This window comes from Ursus arctos, unplaced genomic scaffold (assembly GCF_023065955.2).
Source record: "Ursus arctos isolate Adak ecotype North America unplaced genomic scaffold, UrsArc2.0 scaffold_32, whole genome shotgun sequence".
NCBI lineage: Eukaryota > Metazoa > Chordata > Mammalia > Carnivora > Ursidae > Ursus > Ursus arctos.
The window spans coordinates 814,915-834,615 of record NW_026623008.1 but is presented as its reverse complement, the minus strand read 5'-3'; the positions used below and the strand labels follow the sequence as shown (position 1 = coordinate 834,615).

The following is a 19,701-nucleotide window of genomic DNA, read 5'->3' as shown; positions in this document are numbered from 1 at the left end:
TGGAGAGGGCACTGCTGAGAGAAGGAAGGAGGGGCAGGCTTCCTCACTATCCTGACCCTGTTGTTTCTGTCACCAGACCCTGCCTCTGGCAGCCTGCAGAACTAATTAACGCTTCTCCTGGATTACCTACATTCCGCACCCTCTCCCTCCCTTCCTTGTCCCAGTCCTGTCCTCTGGGGCCAGGGGACAGGGTCAGGCTCTGGCTCACCTACTAGAGGCGATGGCAGGATGGCTACATGGTAGAGAACAGACAGTGCGCTGCTGGAAGGGAGCGGCCCCTACAGCCCTGAGACCCTTTAAAGCCAGGCTCGGAGCAAGGTCCCTGGGTTTGGGTCTGGTCATGTGCACAAATTGTTTGAATAATTCAGATTTAAAAAGACCTACTTTCCGGTCAGACCATTTCCTGCTAAAGAGCAGATGGGGGGGGGAGCATCTGAATAATGCATTGCACACCCTAGGTTTTTAGTGAAGGTTGGGCGCTGAGCCAGGCACCAGGGCAACTGCTTTCAGCCTCAGCCCCTGCTCAGCCCTGCAGCCACCTGCTGGCCTGGTCGTGGGCCGGGTGCCGCTGACAGGGTGCGCTACGGACTCAGAACTTCAGGCTGATCTCTAAGCCACGTATCTAGAGAAGGAGTGAGTGTCTCCAGGAAATCAGCAGAAGCCTAAGCTCCTGGCCAGCTGGGCACAAATTCTCCACGCCGTGGCAGCGGGTCCAGCATGGGCCCTGATTTATGCCCCGCAGAGGAGGGGGCTGGGTGGCAGATGGGGGCCAAAACCGCAGGAGGCCTGGGCAAAAGTGATGGAGGGGAGGGGAAGGAGTGCAAGCTCCCTAGGGTGCCCCTCATACCCTTGAGGTCCAAAGGTCTCTGGCTGGAAGCTAGAAGCTCCTGGGGGTTCCTGAGAGCTGACCAGGCATGTGTCCCCAGGGCTAAAGGGCCCTGCTACTTGGGGACTGGCCTCGGAGTGGGGAGAAGAACCCTGGGACCCTGTGGCTTCTACGCATTGAAGGGGGATGAAGCCCCAGTCTGTGTAGGGGATCTAGAAATAAAGACCCAGGGCTCTCTACTCCTTTCCTCCTGACTTCCCCTCAACTTTGCCCTCACACCCATCCATAAACATGTAAAGGAGGATTTCAGGCCTGGGCCACAGGGCAAATTCCAGGGAAGGCCCTGCCCGACCCCACAGACCTACAGATTAGCTGGGGGCTCCAGGTCTACACACCAAATCTCAAATGGCTGGTGAAGGCTCCGGCCTGCTGTCCTCATGTGTGGCCTTGCTCTGTGGCCTTGGTGTAACTGGGGATGGCCCCAACCAGGCCTACAGGGGCCTGAGGGACAGGAGAAGCAAGGGCCAGCCCTGTTAGCACCCCTGCTGCGCAGTCAGGCCAGGCTGGTAGAACAGGGGTTCTGTGGATCGCCCAGGCTTCCTCCCATCCCCACAGAAGTAGAGAGGTCTCCATAAGACCATCACTCCCATTTCTTTCTGCTCTGCTGCTGGCCCTGCCCCACCTCATTCCCCCTTCCTCCTTCTCCTTTCCCATCTCATTTTCCTGTTCTCCCTCCTCATTTCCACTTTTCTAAGCCCTGGGCCTAGGCAGGCACTGAAGGCTGGCATCAGGCCTGCTGGATTCAGAGGGACGTCTCCGACCCTGAGTCTGGGACCTGGGGTCCATTGCCTCTGGGACCCACCTGCCAGTGCTCAGGACACTCATCTTTCCAACTTCCCATCATCCACCTCTCCTCTGAAGAGTGGGCAACTTGGCAGAGTCCCCAGGGCGGCCAGCTTTGTCCTTGACACAGTGATTTTTAGATTTGGACACTCCCCACTCTCCTGCCCCTCTGGTCATCATGCTGAGTCTTGTTCCTCTCATTCAGAACACAGACCATCATTCACGCCCCTTTCACCCACCCCATAACCCTTCCCTGAGGACCCACTGTGTGCTTCATGCCCTACTCAGTGGGTGGAGCAGCGGGCAAGGGAGTCAAAGTAACATCTTCATCAAGGGAGATGCGCAAGGAGCAAATCCACCCACAAATGAAACCATGTGAGATCTCGGGAATGAGAGCTAAAGAGAAATGTAGCCAAAAAGGCACTGGGGAAGGACCAAGGGGCAGGGGCCGGGGGAGACCTCTCTGTGGAGGTCACTGGAGGTAATGGGGGAGACCCTCCTGGGCAGATGGAGCCACAAGGGCAGAGTGTGGATGTGGTGACCTGTGTGTTTAAAGAGCAGAGAGGACCCAGTGTGCTGACCAGAGAGGAGGACAGAGGAACCTGGAAGTTGTGGGAGGGGCAATGGGAACTGTCATGTCTGCTGAGCAAGGTGGACATCGTTGCTGGTGTGGGGACTGTGGTGGCCCAGTGGAGGTCAGAGCCCATGTGGGGTGAGGAGAGTGGAGTGGCAGCAATCATGGGAGATTGGTTACATGGTGGGGGGTACTTCATGTGCGTTCGTGTGCATATGCATGTATGCTCCTACACACATTCATTCCCTAGCTCTGTCTGCTGAAGCCATGGCATTCCAGTAGCAGCGAGCACACCTGGAGCCCTGATCCTGGCTTCTAAACACCATTCCCATTAAAAGGAACCAGGACTCCTTGCAGAAATGGCTGAGTTCAGGGCTGGCCAGGGAGAGTGTAGGTTGAGTCTGGAGCGTCCTATACCAGGAACTGAGGAAGGGCTCCAAGAATGATTGGGACAGGCTTGTATGCTGGTAGGAAGGTCCCATAGAGTGGGAGGGGGAGGGACAGGGCGCAGCCCATACGTGGGTAGGAAGGTATGGGCTCCAGGCTGGAAGGACATACACAGGCCTGGAGGAAAAGGGGCCTGAATCTGGCCTGGGATGATACGGTCAGGGACTGCAGGATCCAAAGGGAGGGAGCCTGTGGGTGATTAGTTGTTGGAACTGGGGAGCCAGGGGCCAGTTGGAAAGACAGAGGTGGTGGCTTGGGACTGTTTCAATGACATTCCTGGGGTATCTATGGGCTGCGCATATATGACCCACATTCACCTCCTTTCTGCTCCCACCTGAGGGGCTTCAATTCTCAGCAGCCTTCCCAAAGGTTGACCATCTGTCTCCCTCCTGACACTCTTTTCCGTGGTCACACCTCCCTGTCCAAGTGGGCATTCCCAACAGGAATGCCTGAGGCTTGACCTCCGGAGACCACACTGCCCGCAACTGCCCAACCTCACACGACCCCACGGCCATCTCCGAAACTGGCCCTGTTCCTCCATCCCTTGGTTGGTGGGCGTGCACTCGTGGGCCGGCGGAAGCTGGGCTTCTCTGGAGGCCGACCCCGTCCAGCGTGGGTCCCTCTGGGATCCAGTCAGCTTTGTTGCATCCCCCCCCCCCCCCCCGACGGCCGGCCTGAGCTGTGTGTGTGCAGGTAGCCGTGCAGAGTGCAGGTACGAGGTGCTGAATGCAGGGTGCAGGATGCCAGGTGGGAGTACGGGGCATGTGTGCGGGATGTAGTGCAGAATGCGTGTATGGGGGACGGGTGCAGGGCCAGGAGAGTCCCAGCTGTGGTCCAGTGGCCTCCACCCACGTCCCCTTGGCTGGGAAGCTGAGCAGGTCCGCAGCGGGGAGGCCTACGCTAGCGCAGGGCCCCGCGTGCAGCCCCTGGGGCACGGCGAGGGACGGATCAGGCCTGGGGTCCTCCGGAAGCCGGTTCCCCTAAGGCGGGCGCGGATTCTTTAAGCAGCTCGCGCACGCTCCTGGGGTCGGCACAGGGAGGAAGCGCGCGGGCGTGCGCGCGCCGGGGCCGCGGCCGGGCCGTGCGTGCGCGCGCGGCGTGCGCGGTGACGCGGCGTGGGGTTTCCCGAGGCTGCGGGCAGGGGCCGCCGCGCCCATCCCGATGGCTGGAGGCGTCTGAGGGGCGGACGGAGGCGGCGGCGGAGCGGGAGCGGGAGCGGGCGCGGGCGCGGGAGTGGAGCAGCCGCCGCGGGACCGGACCGATCCTCGCCGGCGCACCTGCCCGCAGCGCCCGCGGAGCGGCCCGAGCGCGACCACCTCCAGAGCGGCGGCCGAGGCGGCTGAGGCGGCGGGGCGCGGGCGCGTCAGGCGGGACGAGGCGCCGAGGTGAGCACTGCGGTCCCCTGCCCCTGCCCCTGCCCTTGCCCGGAGACCCGGGCCCCGGCCCCTCCCCCGCAGTCGCCCGCCAGAGCCGCCCCGCCCCCACCCCGCCGCCGGGCCGCGAGTCTTCCTGCCCCGCCCGGGTGGGGTCGCGGGCTGGGAGCGGGCGGGGACCCTGCGGGCTTCGGCTGGGGTCCGGGCCCTGGTCCGCGGTCGGGTGTCCCAGGTCTGGGGTCTGGGGTCCGGGATCTGCGGCCGGGGTCTGGGCTCTCTGGCCGGGATCGGGGTCCGGAGCTCCGGCTCCGGGGCAGGGGTCGGAGGGGTCGGGGTCTGGGCGCGGGGGCCCTGGGATTCCGGGTCTAGGTCTGCGTTCCGAGTTCTGGGGTCCCGGTTCCAGGCTCGCGGTCCCGGGTTCCAGGTCCGGGGTCGGGGTCCGCGGTCCTGGGTCCTGAGGCGGGGTCGAGTATCGGGGTCCGCGGCCCCGGGTCCTGAGGCGGCGTCCGCGACCTGGGGTCCTGGGTCCGGGGTCCGCGGTCCGAATCCGGGCCGACCTCCCTAGGGGCTGTGCGCCGGAGGCTGGCCCTGGAGGGGGTGCGCTGGGCCGGGGTCTGTAGGCCGGCCGGGCCGGGGCCGCGAGAACAAAGGGAGCGGCGGGGCTCTGCAGCGGCTAGAGGTGCTCGTCCTTTGCCTGGGGGAACGTTGTGCTTTAAATACAGCTTTTCTGGGGACTTTGAAGTTAGTGTGTGGTGGCGACACGGCGGAGGAGGGGGGACGGTGAAATGAGGAAGCTGAGGCGCGGCCAGGGCCGGGCGCCGCTGGCGGTCCGGGGCGGATCGAAGGCCGGCAGACAAAGAGCGGTGCTGGGGAGACCGAGCGGTGCGCTTCTCGGCCGTTTCGTTTTTAGCGAAAAGTGGGAGGCAGCCCCGCCGCGAGCCCGCTGTCGTTTCCCCCTCGCCGGGTGCGGCGCCGGCGGGGCGGGGCGGGGGCTGGGGGGGGTGCCGGCGGCGGGGCCCGGCCGGGGTCCCGGCGCCCCCCGCCCCGGCGCCGAATGAATGGCTCGGGCCAGGCCCCGCTACAAGATGGCGCGTCGCCGCCGCTGCCATTGTCAGCCGCCGCGCGCTCCCGGCCTCCTGCGCCCCGATTGTGTTTTGGGCCCCATTTACATTATTTAGAAGGACCGGGGAGGGGGGGGGAGGGAGGAAGTAACCCCAGGCTGCGTGTCCCCCTTCGCCCTGCGAGCTCTTCGCTGGCAGCGGGTGGGGGTGGGGGAGGAGTTGAGCAGACAATTCCGCCCGGGTGGTGGCCGAGCCCTCGGACTTTTGAAGACCCCCCCCCCCCCCGTATTTTTCCTTGCGGATTGTTTGTGATTCAGAAGATATTTAAATATGTCTTAAGTCCTTTAAATTACACAGTTGGCATACGGAAGTAGTATTAGCTGTGTATGCTTAATTCCTCTTTATGGAGGCTTTTTAGTTGGGATCGTGAGATCCATTTACTGAAGAAAAACAGCGATGTGTGAGTTTTCATGTTGGGAAGGGAGGTTGCTGGGCACTGACAGCTACAGAATACTGAATTCATGTGTCAGTGATGTAGACATCTTTATCTGTAGTTTTAGTGTGGGGGGTCTTTTTTGTGTGTTTTCGTTTTTACTGTCCATCTGATTGCACTGATCTCAATATTTGATGGCTAAGCAGCTGCTTGAGAGATTGATTATTAACTAGGAAAACATGTATATTATTTTTATGATGAGCAAATAGATGGACGTATTAGCTTTGTAAGAAGTTCCTTTCAACTGTAGATACTGGTAAGGTCTTTAGAGAGTTATTATCAATAAGAATTTTACATGAATTTTTTGTTTTCGAATTTGAAACTTTAGTATTTTGGGGGGGTAGAGGGGTTCTTTATTTGAAAGTAAGGTTTTAGTTTGAATTCTATTAAGATAGAAAGGGTCTATTCTAGATTCTTCCGGAAGGTATATATTGCAACAAGAAAGTGAATAGGCAGTTCCTTTTTTGCTTCCTTACTAATATTGGGTGTGTGGGTGGGGACAGAGTTGGTGCCACCAACATGGAAACAGGTCTGAGAACCTCTACACAGCATGACTGGACCGTAGCTTTCAGCTTGATTTAACTTTCTAACAACTAGAACTGGCCAGAAATGGAGAGCAACTGGAATGGTTGGTTAGAGACCAGTCCTTTCAGACCCTGTAGTGGGGCTGGGGGGGTGGGATCTCTGGCAGCTCTGAGGCTGGACTTGCAAGGCTTCTGCCCAGGTGGAGACTCCCGCCTTGCTTATGAGCTTCTGGATTCAGGGGCATTGTAAGTGCTACAAGTTTTTCTTAGAAGTGAAAATTTAGGAAAGCAAAGTTAAGTTTTGTGATTGTGCCGGTGATTTATTCCCATTTCTTTCTGCTGGTTAGGGCTACAGTGTTAGTGTTAGGGCTACATTTCATCTTCTGTTGGAATGATTCAAAAGTGTGCATATAGAGGAAATTGTTCAACCATGCAGTTTTTATTCAGAATCGATTCTTTCTCTTTCTTTCTTTCTTTCTTTCTTTCTTTCTTTCTTTCTTTCTTTCTTCCTTCCTTCCTTCCTTCCTTCCTTCCTTCCTTCCTTCCTTCCTTCCTTCCTCCCTCCCTTCCCTTCCCTTTCTTTTCTTTTCTTTTCTTTTCTTTTCTTGATTTTATTTGACAGAGAGAGAGGCAGCAAGAGAGGGAACACAAGCAGGGGGAGTGGAAGAGGGAGAAGCAGGCTTCCCGCTGAGCAGGGAGCCTGATGCCATGCAGGGCTCCATCACAGAACACTGGGATCTTGACCTGAGCCGAAGGCAGACACTTAACAACTGAGCCACCCAGGCGCCCCAGAATTGATACTTTTTTTTTTTTTAAAGATTTTATTTATTTATTTGACAGAGATAGAGACAGCCAGCGAGAGAGGGAACACAAGCAGGGGGAGTGGGAGAGGAAGAAGCAGGCTCACAGTGGAGGAGCCTGATGTGGGGCTCGATCCCATAACACCGGGATCACGCCCTGAGCCGAAGGCAGACGCTTAACCGCTGTGCCACCCAGGCGCCCCAAGAATTAATACTTTCTTAAATGAACACCTATTGGAGAAAAACTATTCCTCTAGTATGATATTGAGTTAACCATGGGGCTCTATGGATATCACATAAGTACTCAGCCATGTAATTAATGTCCATTGAAGGACATGAATGATACCTTAATAAAGATTCCTCTTTGTTTAATGTTTTGAGTTATTTCTGTTTTGGGGGGAGTTGTAAGTTTCCTTAGATTGAATTTTCATCTCAGAAAAGACTGTTAAAAGACTGCAGAATAATGTACTTTTTTTTTAAAGATTTTATTTATTTATGTGAGAGCGAGACAGCACCAGTAGGGACAGAGGGAGAGGGACAAGCAGACTCCCTGCTGAGTGGGGAGTCTGACTCTGGGCCAGGACCCAGGACCTGAGCCAAAGTCAGACACTTAACTGACTGAGCCATCCAGGCGCCCCTGTACGGTCTTTTTTTAGAGTAAAACTTAAAAGTTCTTTTCAGATTTTTTTCATGCCTAGTGACTTTGATTGCTAAGCTTGAGTCACCTTGGTAGACTTATACAGTGACAGCTTGAGAAAGGGACTGATTTTATGAGGAGTTAACTTATTTTTCAAAGCTCTGTTCTGTTACTTTTTACTTTGCTAAAAATTTCTATGTCGTCCATTGGTTTGTTTGAAAAAGTTGTATTTCTACAAATCGCTTTGAGAAAGGTCTTCAGGATATCTTTAGATTTACCTACCTGCCATCAGTTGGCTTTTGGGCTAATACATTCTTTAAGGACTAACAATGATCTTATTTTAGACAATAAATGTAGTATTGGCATTTATCATAGTTTCTTTTCTGGATTGTTTTTTCTCTGCCCATGTTGGTTTCTCTGGCTCATGTTGGTCTCCAAATTGGATTAAATTCTTACTGTCTACAGACTTTGGCTTTTAAAAGCATTAGTGGATTGGTAACAGATATTCTCAATGTTATTATCTGGGCTTGACCATATGGCATGCTATATTATTTTGAAAAGTCTGTTAGTGCAAGTCTAGTAAGGCAATGAGCAAAAATCTTAGAATCTTTTGACCCTGGGGTTAAAACCCTGGGAAAAATTCCGATTTCGGGTTTGCTTTCATTGCTGCATGGTTAGAGAAATTATGAAGTAAGATGGGACAGTTAAGTGTTCCGTTTAGTGAAGAGAGAATGAAGAGATAAAGAGAGGCTTAAATTGACACTGAGGTCAGAGACGCATTTCACAAACGTAATGTGTAAAGGTGTAAGGAAGGCTGGTCTAAACATATGTGGGTGTGTGTGCATACGTTGGGTAATGCAACATCATGTTGACTATTCTGGTAAAAAAATGGAACAGCACTGGTGTTTAAAGCTGTGTGTTTTGTTCCAGAACTCTTATTTAGGAAATATAGGCAATCTATAGCATTCAAACTGGTCAGAGGAATGCCAAAAGCTTTTTAACCCTTTCACTTCTGTTGTGGCAGTGCCTTGCGTTAGGTGCCACAGTGATCCCTGGAAAGAAATTCCTGCTGGCTTCCAGTGATAGAAAAGCTTCTTTTATAGAGCAGTGTTGCCTTCTTTTTCTTAAAGACTTAAGTAAATATCCACTTATTTCACTTACTCAAGTTCTGGGGACGCCATTTCTACAAACACAGATTTAAAAGACCAGGGGCGGGGCGCCTGGGTGGCACAGCGGTTGAGCGTCTGCCTTCGGCTCAGGGCGTGATCCTGGCGTGATGGGATCGAGCCCCACATCAGGCTCCTCCGCTATGAGCCTGCTTCTTCCTCTCCCACTCCCCCTGCTTGTGTTCCCTCTCTCGCTGGCTGTCTCTCTCTCTGCCAAATAAATAAATAAAATCTTTTAAAAAAAAATAAATAAATAAAAGACCAGGGGCATCCTGCTGGATGGGTCAGTAAGCCTGCGACTCCTGATCTGCGGGTGGAGAGTTTGAGCCCCACACTGGGGGTAGAGATTACTTAAAAAGATAAAAAATAAAAAAGTTAAAGATCAAGTCAAGATTACCTAGGGTAGTTTTTAAGAGATGATTCAGTTGAACCTATATTGCCACTGATAAAAGGTTATGATTTAGGAGTTAGCCGCTCCAAGCTCTTATAATGCATTTTACCAATAGGGAAAAAGACTTGTATGTTTATTCTTTAGCCTGTTGGGACTGGAATTACCAGGGAATTGGTTGAACATACTGGTTACTTGTGGATAATTGTATATTTATGTGTATCTGTCTCCTGACTTAATCCTGTGGTAATTATAAAATATATTTTTGATGAATATTATAGATTCTCTTGACTGACTGTCCAAGTGTTGTAGTTGATAAAGCTTTTAAAAATTCCGGACACTTTCTAATTACACAAGAGAGTGTTAAGTGTTAAAGCCTGTACAGTAGGTTTTCAAAAAATTGTCATAGGAACTTCAAAAAATAATTCCTAACTTCTTGAGAGGGAGAGAAATTCCCTCCTTTCTGAGAGGTCTGCCACTGTGGAGTTAGGGCACAGTTCTGGAACTCAATTTGCTGGTTTGGGTGTGCATTTTGACTTCTGTCTGTTCCCTTATCTGTAAAGCAGGTGTTCTAGAACCTCCTTCCTAGGGTGGGTTTGAGGGTGGAGTGAGCAGAGAGACATGAGAAGCTCTTAGAGCAGTGCCTTGCCTACAGGACACCCTTTAGCCATTTCTGCTGCTAGTGGCCTTGCTTTGTAAAAATCCCTTTAACTGTGGTGATGTTAAATGTTATAAGAAGACAGTTTACTACGAGATTTGTTTTTTCTTTCTTCCTAATGGTTCCACAGGAATGTTATTAATTCGGAGGGCGGAATATCTGTATCAGATGTCTTTGCAAATCCGTCCTTTCTTTACTACCTCACTTTCTCTGGAGTCTTCCCACGTTGTTTTCTTGAAGGGCGTTCTTTACCTTTATAGGAGAATTTTTTTTTTTAAGATTTTATTTATTTATTTGACAGAGATAGAGACAGCCAGCAAGAGAGGGAACACAAGCAGGGGGAGTGGGAGAGGAAGAAGCAGGCTCATAGCGGAGGAGCCTGACGTGGGGCTCGATCCCAGAACGCCGGGATCACGCCCTGAGCCGAAGGCAGACGCTTAACGACTGCGCCACCCAGGCGCCCCTTTATAGGAGAATTTTGATACTATAATTAATTTTGAAAACTAGCAAAAATTATTGTTTATTTTTCAAAAGATTTCACCACACCCCCTGTGATGCTGATTTTTTTTTAATTTTTTTTATTTTACAAAACTTCTTTTGGTGTCTCTTGATTTGCCAGTTAGTGATAATAACAATGAAATATTTTTCATTTATTTTTATAAATACTATAACTGGAAATTTGTTTAACAAGTGCTTATTCAGCACCTTCTCCGGTAGGTGCTGAGGCTATAAACTGCCAAAGAATGGGTGTGTCCCAGGGCCTCACTGAGTTTATAGTTTAATAGCCTGACAAGCAGGTGCCAAGGAGAAATTCAAGGGCAGGGGGTTACAGGGACAGCTAGAGATAATGACTGAGTCAGATGCTTAGTCGACCCAGGTGCCTGAGGAATAAAGTGTGTTTTAAAAGTTGACACCTGAAGGACCCTCTAGGTGGAGCCTGTCTGGCATGCAGTTGGTGGGTGGGGGAAAGGAAAGTGGGTTTGAAGCTGAGGAGATGGTGTGTTTTTCATGCAGCCACCAATTGGCCTCCTTCACCCACTATGTCTCCAGCACCCAGAACAGTGTCTCCTGTGTGGTAGTGGTAGGTGCTCTGTAATTATTGAATGAAAGAGAGCATGGCTCATCAGGGATGGAAGTTCCAAAGGGCTGGAGGGCGGTGAGAAATGGACACTGAGAGGTTAGAGCCTTAGGAAAGAGTTGTGCTTTTACCTTGAGGGCTCTGGGGAACCTATAAAGTGTTTTAAAAACAGAGATTGGCCTAATCTGGGCCATGGTGTGGTACTTGAGCTTGGGGCATGTTCAGATGAGGTAGGAAGACTTGCCAAAGATGGCCATATGGGGTGCTGGTGTGAGAGGAAGGGGTCTGCACTAGGGTGGTAAAGCTGGTGACTGAAAGACAGGATGGCTGCACGGAAGGCAAGAAGAGAAGAAGACCACAGATGTCTGTCCTGGGCATCTGGGTGGATATCTGGCATTTACTGAAATAAGGAGCAGTGGTTTAGTGGGGCTGGGGTGGGGTGGATCATGAGTTCAGTTTATGCATGTTGGGTTGGAGGACATTAGGAAACCTTCATCAAGGGTGGGTCAGTCCTTAGGCTTTCGGCTCCTCTCCCTGTAAAGCTCTTCTCCTAGAGGTTGGTTTGTACAGTTCACTGCCTTCATTCACGTCTTTGTTCAAATATCCCCTCCTCAGAGGTCATTCTCTCATCTCATTAATCTCTACCATTTTACCTTGCTCTGCTTTCCTAGTCCTTGTGCTGATCTCCCTGCTAGTTCTAAGCTCCATGAAAACAAGAATTTTGGTTCACTGCAGTATTACCAACCTCTGAAACAGGATGCCCCAAAATATTTGGATTTTGTATATGTAAATGTGGAGGTCTGGAGGAGTGGTCTGGATTGGAGGCAGGCCTTTCAGAGTTAACACTATTTAGATGGTAATTGAAGTTTTGGGAATAATGATTACTAGGAGCAGGGGGTCTTAAAGTATGATCAGTGGACTCCTGGGGGTCCCTGAGACCCTTTTGTGTGGTTCATCGGGTCAGAGCTACTTACACAGCCATTAAGATGCTATTTGACGTTCACTGTGTTGTTGTTTGCGTTGATGGTACAAAAGCAGTGGTGGGTCAACTGCTGGTTCTTTAATACAGATCAAGGCTGTTGATATCAAACCAGGTATATATTGTAGTCATAGTACTCTTCACCACCATGAACTTGTGTTTAAAAAAATCCAGTTTAATGTCTTTGATGAAGCATAAAAATTAATTTTATTAAACTTTAACCCTGAGTACCCATTTTTTCCCTGGCTGTGAGATGAAATGGGAAGCAGGCGTAACGCACTACTGCATCTCAAAGTACAGTAGCGGTCTCCTGGACAAGTGGCTGTGCCACAGCGTTGAAAGAGCAGCTGACAGAAGAGGATGGCCCTTTAGATGGGTTATTTATACGACAGATACCTTCTTGAAAATGAAGGAAGTGAACCAGATATTTCAAGGAATGTAACTGACAGTATTGTTGACAGTGATAAAATTTGAGCTTTCAAATGGAAATTAGAATTTTGGAAAACTTGATTCTGCTATCATGAACTTGACAGCTTCCCAGTATTTAAAGACTTTTCTTATAGGTGATGATGTTTAGGAAATGTTTCTTTTTATATTATGTAATGAAATGTGTCAACATTTGAAAGATTTGCTTAATTCAGTGAACTGATAGTTTCCCAATGTCCTGTGTGTGATGCTGCTAATGCACAGATGGTAAGAGATCCATTCAGGGGGCGCCTGGGTGGCGCAGGCGTTGAGCGTCTGCCTTCGGCTCAGGACGTGATCCCGGTGCTCTGGGATCGAGCCCCACATCAGGCTCCTCCGCTGGGAGCCTGCTTCTTCCTCTCCCCCTCCCCCTGCTTGTGTTCCCTCTCTCGCTGGCTGTTTCTCTATCTCTGTCAAATAAATAAATAAAATCTTAAAAAAAAAAAAAAGATTTTATTTATTTGAGAGAGAAAGAGAGCACAAACGGGGAGGGGCAGAGGGACAAGCAGACCCTGCGCTGAACGCGGAGCCCGACAGTGGGGCTCAATCCCAGGACCCTGAGATCATGACCTGAGCTGAAGTCAGATGCTTAACCGGCTGAGCCACCCAGGCGCCCCATTTTTTTTTTAGCTATTTTTTTGAAAGATTATTTATTTGAGAGAGTGAAAGAGAAAGAGACTGAGAGAATGAGTGGGAGGAGGGGCAGAGGGAGAAGCAGACTCCCTGCAGAGCAGGGAGCCTGATGGAGGACTCAATCCCAGGACCCCGGGATCATGACCTGAGCTGAAGGCAGACGTTTAACCAACTGCGCCACCCAGGCACCCTTTTAGCTATTTTTTTGTAAAAAATGTCCTTTATGGTAATGTGTAATAGGCTTATTAAACATTTTTTTTCCCAAAGATTTTATTTATTTATTTGACAGAGATAGAGACAGCCAGCGAGAGAGGGAACACAAGCAGGGGGAGCGGGAGAGAAAGAAGCAGGCTCATAGCGGAAGAGCCTGATGTGGGGCTCGATCCCATAACGCCGGGATCACGCCCTGAGCCGAAGGCAGGCGCTTAACCGCTGTGCCACCCAGGCGCCCCGGCTTATTAAACATTTTAAGACCTTCTCTGTTTTAATTTCAAACATAGTAAATATCCATAGATATAACCCACAGAAACAAAGCCCTCTGATCCTAGGTAATTAAGAGTGTGTGTGTGGGGGGGCGCCTGGGTGCTCAGTCGTTAAGCGTCTGCCTTTGGCTCAGGTCCTGATCCCAGCGTTCTGTGATCGAGCCCCGCATCGCATCGGGCTCCCTGCTCAGCAGGAACCCTGCTTCTTCCTCTCCCACTCCCCCTGCTTGTGTTCCCTCTCTCGCTGGCTGTTTCTCTCTCTTTGTCAAATAAATAAAATCTTAAAAAAAAAAAAAAAGTATGGAGGGAGCCTAAGAACAAGCCATCTGAACAGCAGTGATCTGGAGAGCAGTGCAGTGGTTAAACCAGCTGGGCCGCATCTAGGGTATTGGCCCAGGGTGCCCACAGGGACCAGAGAGGTCCTTATCTGAAGACAGGCACTCTGTCCTGATGTGTCATCCACCCCCCTCCCCCCGCTGTTTGAGCATGTGGGTGTAGGACTGCCTTTTCCTGGGGAGAAGAACCCAGAGATTTCTCTAAAGGTTGAAAACCCATTGGTGTAGCTGGAGAAGAGGCCTTGGGACAGAGCCCTAAGGGGGGTGTGTGCTTTAAGGGTGGGTAGAGGAAGAGAAGCTCCTAAAAGAGTGATCAGAAGTTGGGAGAGTATCAGAATATAGTGTTAGTGCCTGGGACAGTCTTGGGCACGGGTGGGGTGGGGGTGGTCAGGGTAGCAAATTTGGCTGAGAGAAGTAGACCAGAGGATTTACTGCCAGGATTCCCCAGGGCCAAGGATTGGCAGTGTGGTGTGGGAGGCTCTGAAGGAAAGGGGTGGAGAGGCAGTGAGGAGGGAGGGCTCTGTTCTGTCTGATTTCAGGTAGAGTAGCTAGAGCATTGTCAGGTGTGGAGAGGAAGGAACCTGTAGAGGAGAAGCGGGAGCAGCGGAGCAGTGCTAGGGAGCATCTGCTGTTGAGGCAGTGAGGAGAGACACCGACTCTCCCTTGGTGAGAGGGACATCTGTCAGGTGGGGGAAAAGACTGCTGAACAACAAGGCAGAGCAGCGCCATAGTGGTTGCAAGAATTTCATTTTTTAAAGAAAGATTTGATTTATTTGTTAGAACACAGGTCGGGGGAGGGGCAAAGGAAGAGGGAGAGGCAGACTCCCCACTGAGCAGGGAGCCTGACACACACCACGGACCCTGGGATCATGACCTGAGCCAAAGGCAGATGCTTCACCAGCTGAACCACCCAGGCGCCCCACTAGAATTTCATCTTAAAGCCAGAGGTTAAAGCAATTGAGCAGCGAGCAGGAGATGGTGAGAGGATGAACAGGATCTGGGCAAAGAGAAGCCCCAGGGCAGGACTGCGCTTGGACTGATAATCTCCACTTGGCGTAGATGTTTATATATATAAACCATGTTGGGAGAAGTACTTCAGGATTTCCCTGTTGAAATATATTCTTCAGACCTTGGCCTGGCACCTCCACCTGGCATTACGTTGGCAGTAGATGGACTTTCATTTTGCCCTGTTGGTGATCCCGATGCTATTAGCTCATGTTTGTCGGGTGCCTACTATGCCGGGCACCATGCTGAGAACTTTGTCATTACCATGTGATTCTCACATCAGCTCTGAGGCTGGTACTAGGAATAGCCCCATTGCACAGATGGCCAAACCTACGGGGATCAAGCAGCAGGACCCATGTTTGAACTTGAGTCATTTGCCTCCAGAGCCTGTGCTCTTAATTATTACACTGTGGACCCTCTAGCATGAGCTCTTCTCCCTTACTCTTTCATCTTGGAAAACTTATGTGTCTGCATCTGCTCCTTCATATATTATTAAAAGGAAGACTCTTCCACTTGAAAACATATTTACCAACCGTTTTATCTTCAGTTTTTTCAGGGGCTCTGTTCTACCTTCGAACATGACAAGGTCTTTTTTTTTTTTTTTTTTTTTTTTTAAGTTTTAAGTAATCTCTATGCCCAACTTGGGGCTTAAACCCACGACCCCGAGACCAAGAGTTGCATGCTCTTCCAACTGACCCAGCCAGGCACCCCTAAGATGACTGAGTCTTGTATAACTTAACCTCCTAGTTAATCTTTGTATTTTTTTCAGCCACTCCTTGGACAGACGGTCTGTTTCCACTGCTATAGTTCTCTATCCTCTTCTCATTCCCTGAGGATCTCTTTGTTCCCGTTCCCCCTCAGCCACCAATGTTGTTTTTATAAAGATGTCCTTTTTGGGGCGCCTGGGTGTCTCAGTTAAGCATCTCCCTTCAGCTCAGGTCATGATCCCAGGGTCTTGGGATCAAGCCCTGCATCTGGTGCCCTGCTCAGCAAGGAGCCTGCTTCTCCCTCTCCCTCTGCCCGCCACTACCCCCCCCCCCGGACCTCCCCATCGCTTGTGCTCACTCACTCTCACTCTCAAAATCTTTATTTTTTTTAAAGATTTATTTATTTGAGAGAGAGACACACGCACAAGTAGGGGGAGCAGCAGGCAGAGGGAGAGGGAGCCCGATGTGGGGCTTCATCCCAGGACCCTGGAATCATGACCTGAGCCAAAGGCAGACGCTTCCCTGACTGAGCCACCCAGGAGCCCCTAAGTGAGTTATTTCTTTTCTTTTTTTTTTTTTTAATTTTTATTTATTTATTTTTTTTATAATGATTTTTTATTATATTATGTTAGTCACTATACAGTACATCCCCGGTTTTCGATGTAAGGCTCGATGATTCATTAGTTGTGTATAACACCCAGTGCACCATGCAATATGTGCCCTCCTTACTACCCATCCAGTTTTCTCATCTCAGGGTAGTTGTGAGGATTAAATGAGATGGTGCAAATAAAATGCTTACCCTCCTGCTTAGCGTGGTGGAAGAGCTGGAGTGTTTACTTCTGTTACCACTGCCACTTAGGGTGTTTGGCCCCTTTGCCCTCCTCCTTCCCTCAGGTGCTTCTCCAAGCCGACTTATGCTCTGTATTACTATCATTGTGGTTGCCTTCTTAGTTAAAGTTTCAGGGGTTCTTCTGCTTAGTTTTGAGGTGGTACTCTGTTGCTTTCCTGTGGGTGCCATAAGAAATTATCACAGACTGAAGGGCTGGAACAACAAATTTACTCTCTCAGTTTTGGAGGTTGGAAGTCTGAAACCAGGATGTTGGCTGGGCAGCTACCTCTGCTTCTTTCTAGCTTCTGGTGGTTGCCAGCAGTCTAGTTTTTGTCTCTGTTTTCACTTGGCCTCTCAGTGCACGTCTCTGCTCTTACAAGATATGCCAGTCGTTGGGTTAGGGTCCACACTAATGATATTTGCAAAGACTTTCTCCAAATAAAGTCACACCTACAGGTGGATAGTAATTTTCAGGGGGTACTGTTTTGTTGTGTTTTTAAAGATGTATTTATTTATTTATTTATTTATTTATTTATTTATTTATTTGACAGAGACCACAAGCAGGGCAAGTGGCAGAAGGAGAGGGAGAAGCAGGCTCCTCGCTGAGCGGGGAGCCAGTGTGGGGCTCAATCTCAGGACTCTGGGATCATGACCCAAGCCGAAGGCAGGTGCTTAACGGACTGAACCACTCAGGCACCCCTCAGGGGATACTGTTAAAAAAAACCCAGTGTAGTTACCTGGAGCTTCATCCTTAACCCTGTTCTCCTTGGGTTCCTAACTCCCTGTCTCCTATGTCCTTCCCTTTCCTTCATGGCCAAGCTTGTAAATAGAAGACTTAGTTGCAAGTTAAAGAAACCAGTAAGAGAGAACTTGAATAGAAAGGTAAATGTTTTATAAGGTTTCTTGATGTCTCACAGAACCAAAGCTCAGGAACAGAGCTGGGCTTTTCAGGTCGGGGTGGGGTCAGGGGTGAAAAAAACCATTGAGAGTCTCTGTCTATCTCCTTTCTATTTTCCTTGTCTGTAAGCACCTCTCTGCTTCTGCTTGAGGTAAGAAAGCTCTCTGAAATTTTTTTTTTCTCCCTGTTTTCAGCATCTTCTGTCTCTTGACATTGAACTCGCTTGACCATTACTGCCACTTTGAAACACTCTTCTGTCTTGGTTCCTGGCTCTTTTGCTTACCTTTTGTTTGTCCTGCTTGGTTTCTTTCCAGGTTTCCTCTTTTGTCTGCCCTACATGCCCTCAGTTGTCTGGCATTTCTCAGTCTTGAGTCCAGGATTCTCTACATTCTTGGACTCTCAGGTGATCATGGCTGTTCCCATCTGTTGTCTCTTTTAAATCCTGTTTACTGATGGTGATGACTCCCAAATTTGTAACTCCCAAATTTCCAGCCTTTCTGACCTCCAGACCCATCCATCAGCTTGTCCACCTTGCGTCCCCATTCCTTTTGCTGTTTTCAGTACTGAGTCCTTAATCCTTTAGGTTTCAGTTTGAATGTCTCCTCCTCAAATAGGCTTTTCCTGGTCACCCCTGTTGTTGGTCACGTTGTTTGGCCACAGTTACCATTTCATGGCATTCACTTCATGTGGTAGTGACAGTGGTGAAGCCCTGCCTCTTTTTTCTCCCTAACCAGCCCAGGTTGGAAGCAGAGGGCACACCAGTTGAGCTGTGTATGTGGGCAGGGTTAGTTCTCGAACCTGTGAGTCAAGACTCCCTGGAAGTGTCCATCAGCCCTTTTGTAAGCCCAGGATTGGGGGGTTTTAGAGAAGTGCCCCAAGTGAATCTGCTACGCGGGTTAGGCGACAGTGGCCTGTGAAGCCATATGATGAGTACCTCAACTTCCAGGCAGTTTTCCTGAGAATGGATAAGAGAGTTCTTGACACCAATGGAATTTGGGTTTGGGGTGGCTTCTGTAGACCCAGAGACAGGAGAAGGGAGGCCAGAGAGGTTTCTTGGGCGTTGATGGAATCAGAGCAGGGGAGTCTTGGTGCCTTACACTTTTGGGGAAGGCATTTAAAACATGCCTTTTGAATCAATAAGTAACCATCATGCTCCCTATACCTTTTCTTAAAATAGGGGAACTGACCAATACGCATTTCCCGTAATTTAAAACTTGACATATTCAGGAAGATGCTGGGCTCCTGAGGAGCAGGCTGCATTTTGAGGAAGTTCCCGTCAGCTCTGAAAGAAGAGCTTTAAAATAGTAGCCCTTCCAGGGGCGCCTGGGTGGCTCAGTTGTTAAGCGTCTGCCTTCGGCTCAGGGCGTGATCCCAGCGTTCTGGGATCGAGTCCCACATCGGGCTCCTCCGCTGGGAGCCTGCTTCTTCCTCTCCCACTCCCCCTACTTGTGTTCCCTCTCTCGCTGGCTGTCTCTAGTTGGCTGTCTCTGTGTCAAATAAATAAAATCTTAAAAAAAAAAATTGTAGCTCTTCCGGTTCAAACGTTTGCTCCCAGATTTAGATAAAGCTAACTTAAAAACATAATAAAATTAAAAGCTTCTAAAATTGTTGAGATTAATGTTGTGAGTCAGTAGGTAAATCATTCTTTTTTTAACAGCAGAGCAGCCTTGTAGGCTTGATAACTATACTTGATTCGAAGAACTTAACAACATGTAGGTTTTTATATAATAAATATGTTTTTAAAAAATGTTATTTTTTTAAAAGATTTTATTTATTTATTTGACAGAGCACAAGCAGGGGGAGCAACAAGCAGAGGGAGAAACAAGCAGAGGGAGAGGGAGAAGCAGACTCCCTGCTGAGAGCAAGGAGCCCAGTGCGGGGCTTAATCCCAGGACCCCAGGATCATGACCTGAGCTGAAGGCAGACGCTTAACCAACTGAGCCACCCAGGCGTCATCCTGTGTTATTTTTTTAAATGACCGTATACGTGTTGGTATGCAGCAGTGAGCAGTCTGGATAGAATAAAGACCGCCTGCCCCACTCCTAGAAGTTGTACATTTCTCCATCTCCAGTAAAAAGGGTTTTTGTTTGTTTGTTTTTTATTTTAAAGATTTTATTTATTTATTTGACAAGACAGCTAGAGAGGGAAGACAAGCAGGGGGAGTAGGAGAGAAGAGAGAAGCAGGCTTCCCACGGAGCAGGGAGCCCGATGTGGGGCTCGATCCCAGGACCCTGGGATGATGACCTGAGCTGAAGGCAGACACTTAACTGACTGAGCCACCTGGGTGTGCCCCAGTAAATAGCTTTTTTATGTTGCTTTTAATTTCTGTATTTCAGATCAGCCTTGTATGATAGAATTCTTTTTCAGTGATGGAAATACTTTATCATCTGCATTGTTCTGTATGGTAGCTCCTAGCCACATGTGGCTATTGAGCACTTAAAATACGGCTCAAGTGACTAAGGGACTTTTAGTTTTATTTAGTTTTAATACGCTTAAGTTT

General features: G+C 49.7%; 1 protein-coding gene across 3 annotated transcripts in view; it reads left to right on the top strand.

Annotated features, from left to right (window-relative positions):
* The first annotated feature begins 3,856 nt into the window (after positions 1-3,856).
* GNB1 (G protein subunit beta 1) overlaps positions 3,857-19,701 on the top strand; it is a 94,265-nt gene continuing 78,420 nt past the window's right edge. For 2 of the 3 annotated variants that reach the window (XM_026520051.4, XM_026520050.4), the window contains exon 1: positions 3,857-4,075. The gene's annotated coding sequence lies outside the window, so the exon portion shown is untranslated. Of the gene's footprint in view, positions 4,076-4,189; positions 4,296-19,701 lie in introns of those variants that run through there. The other variant, XM_048222010.2, reaches the window with a different exon arrangement.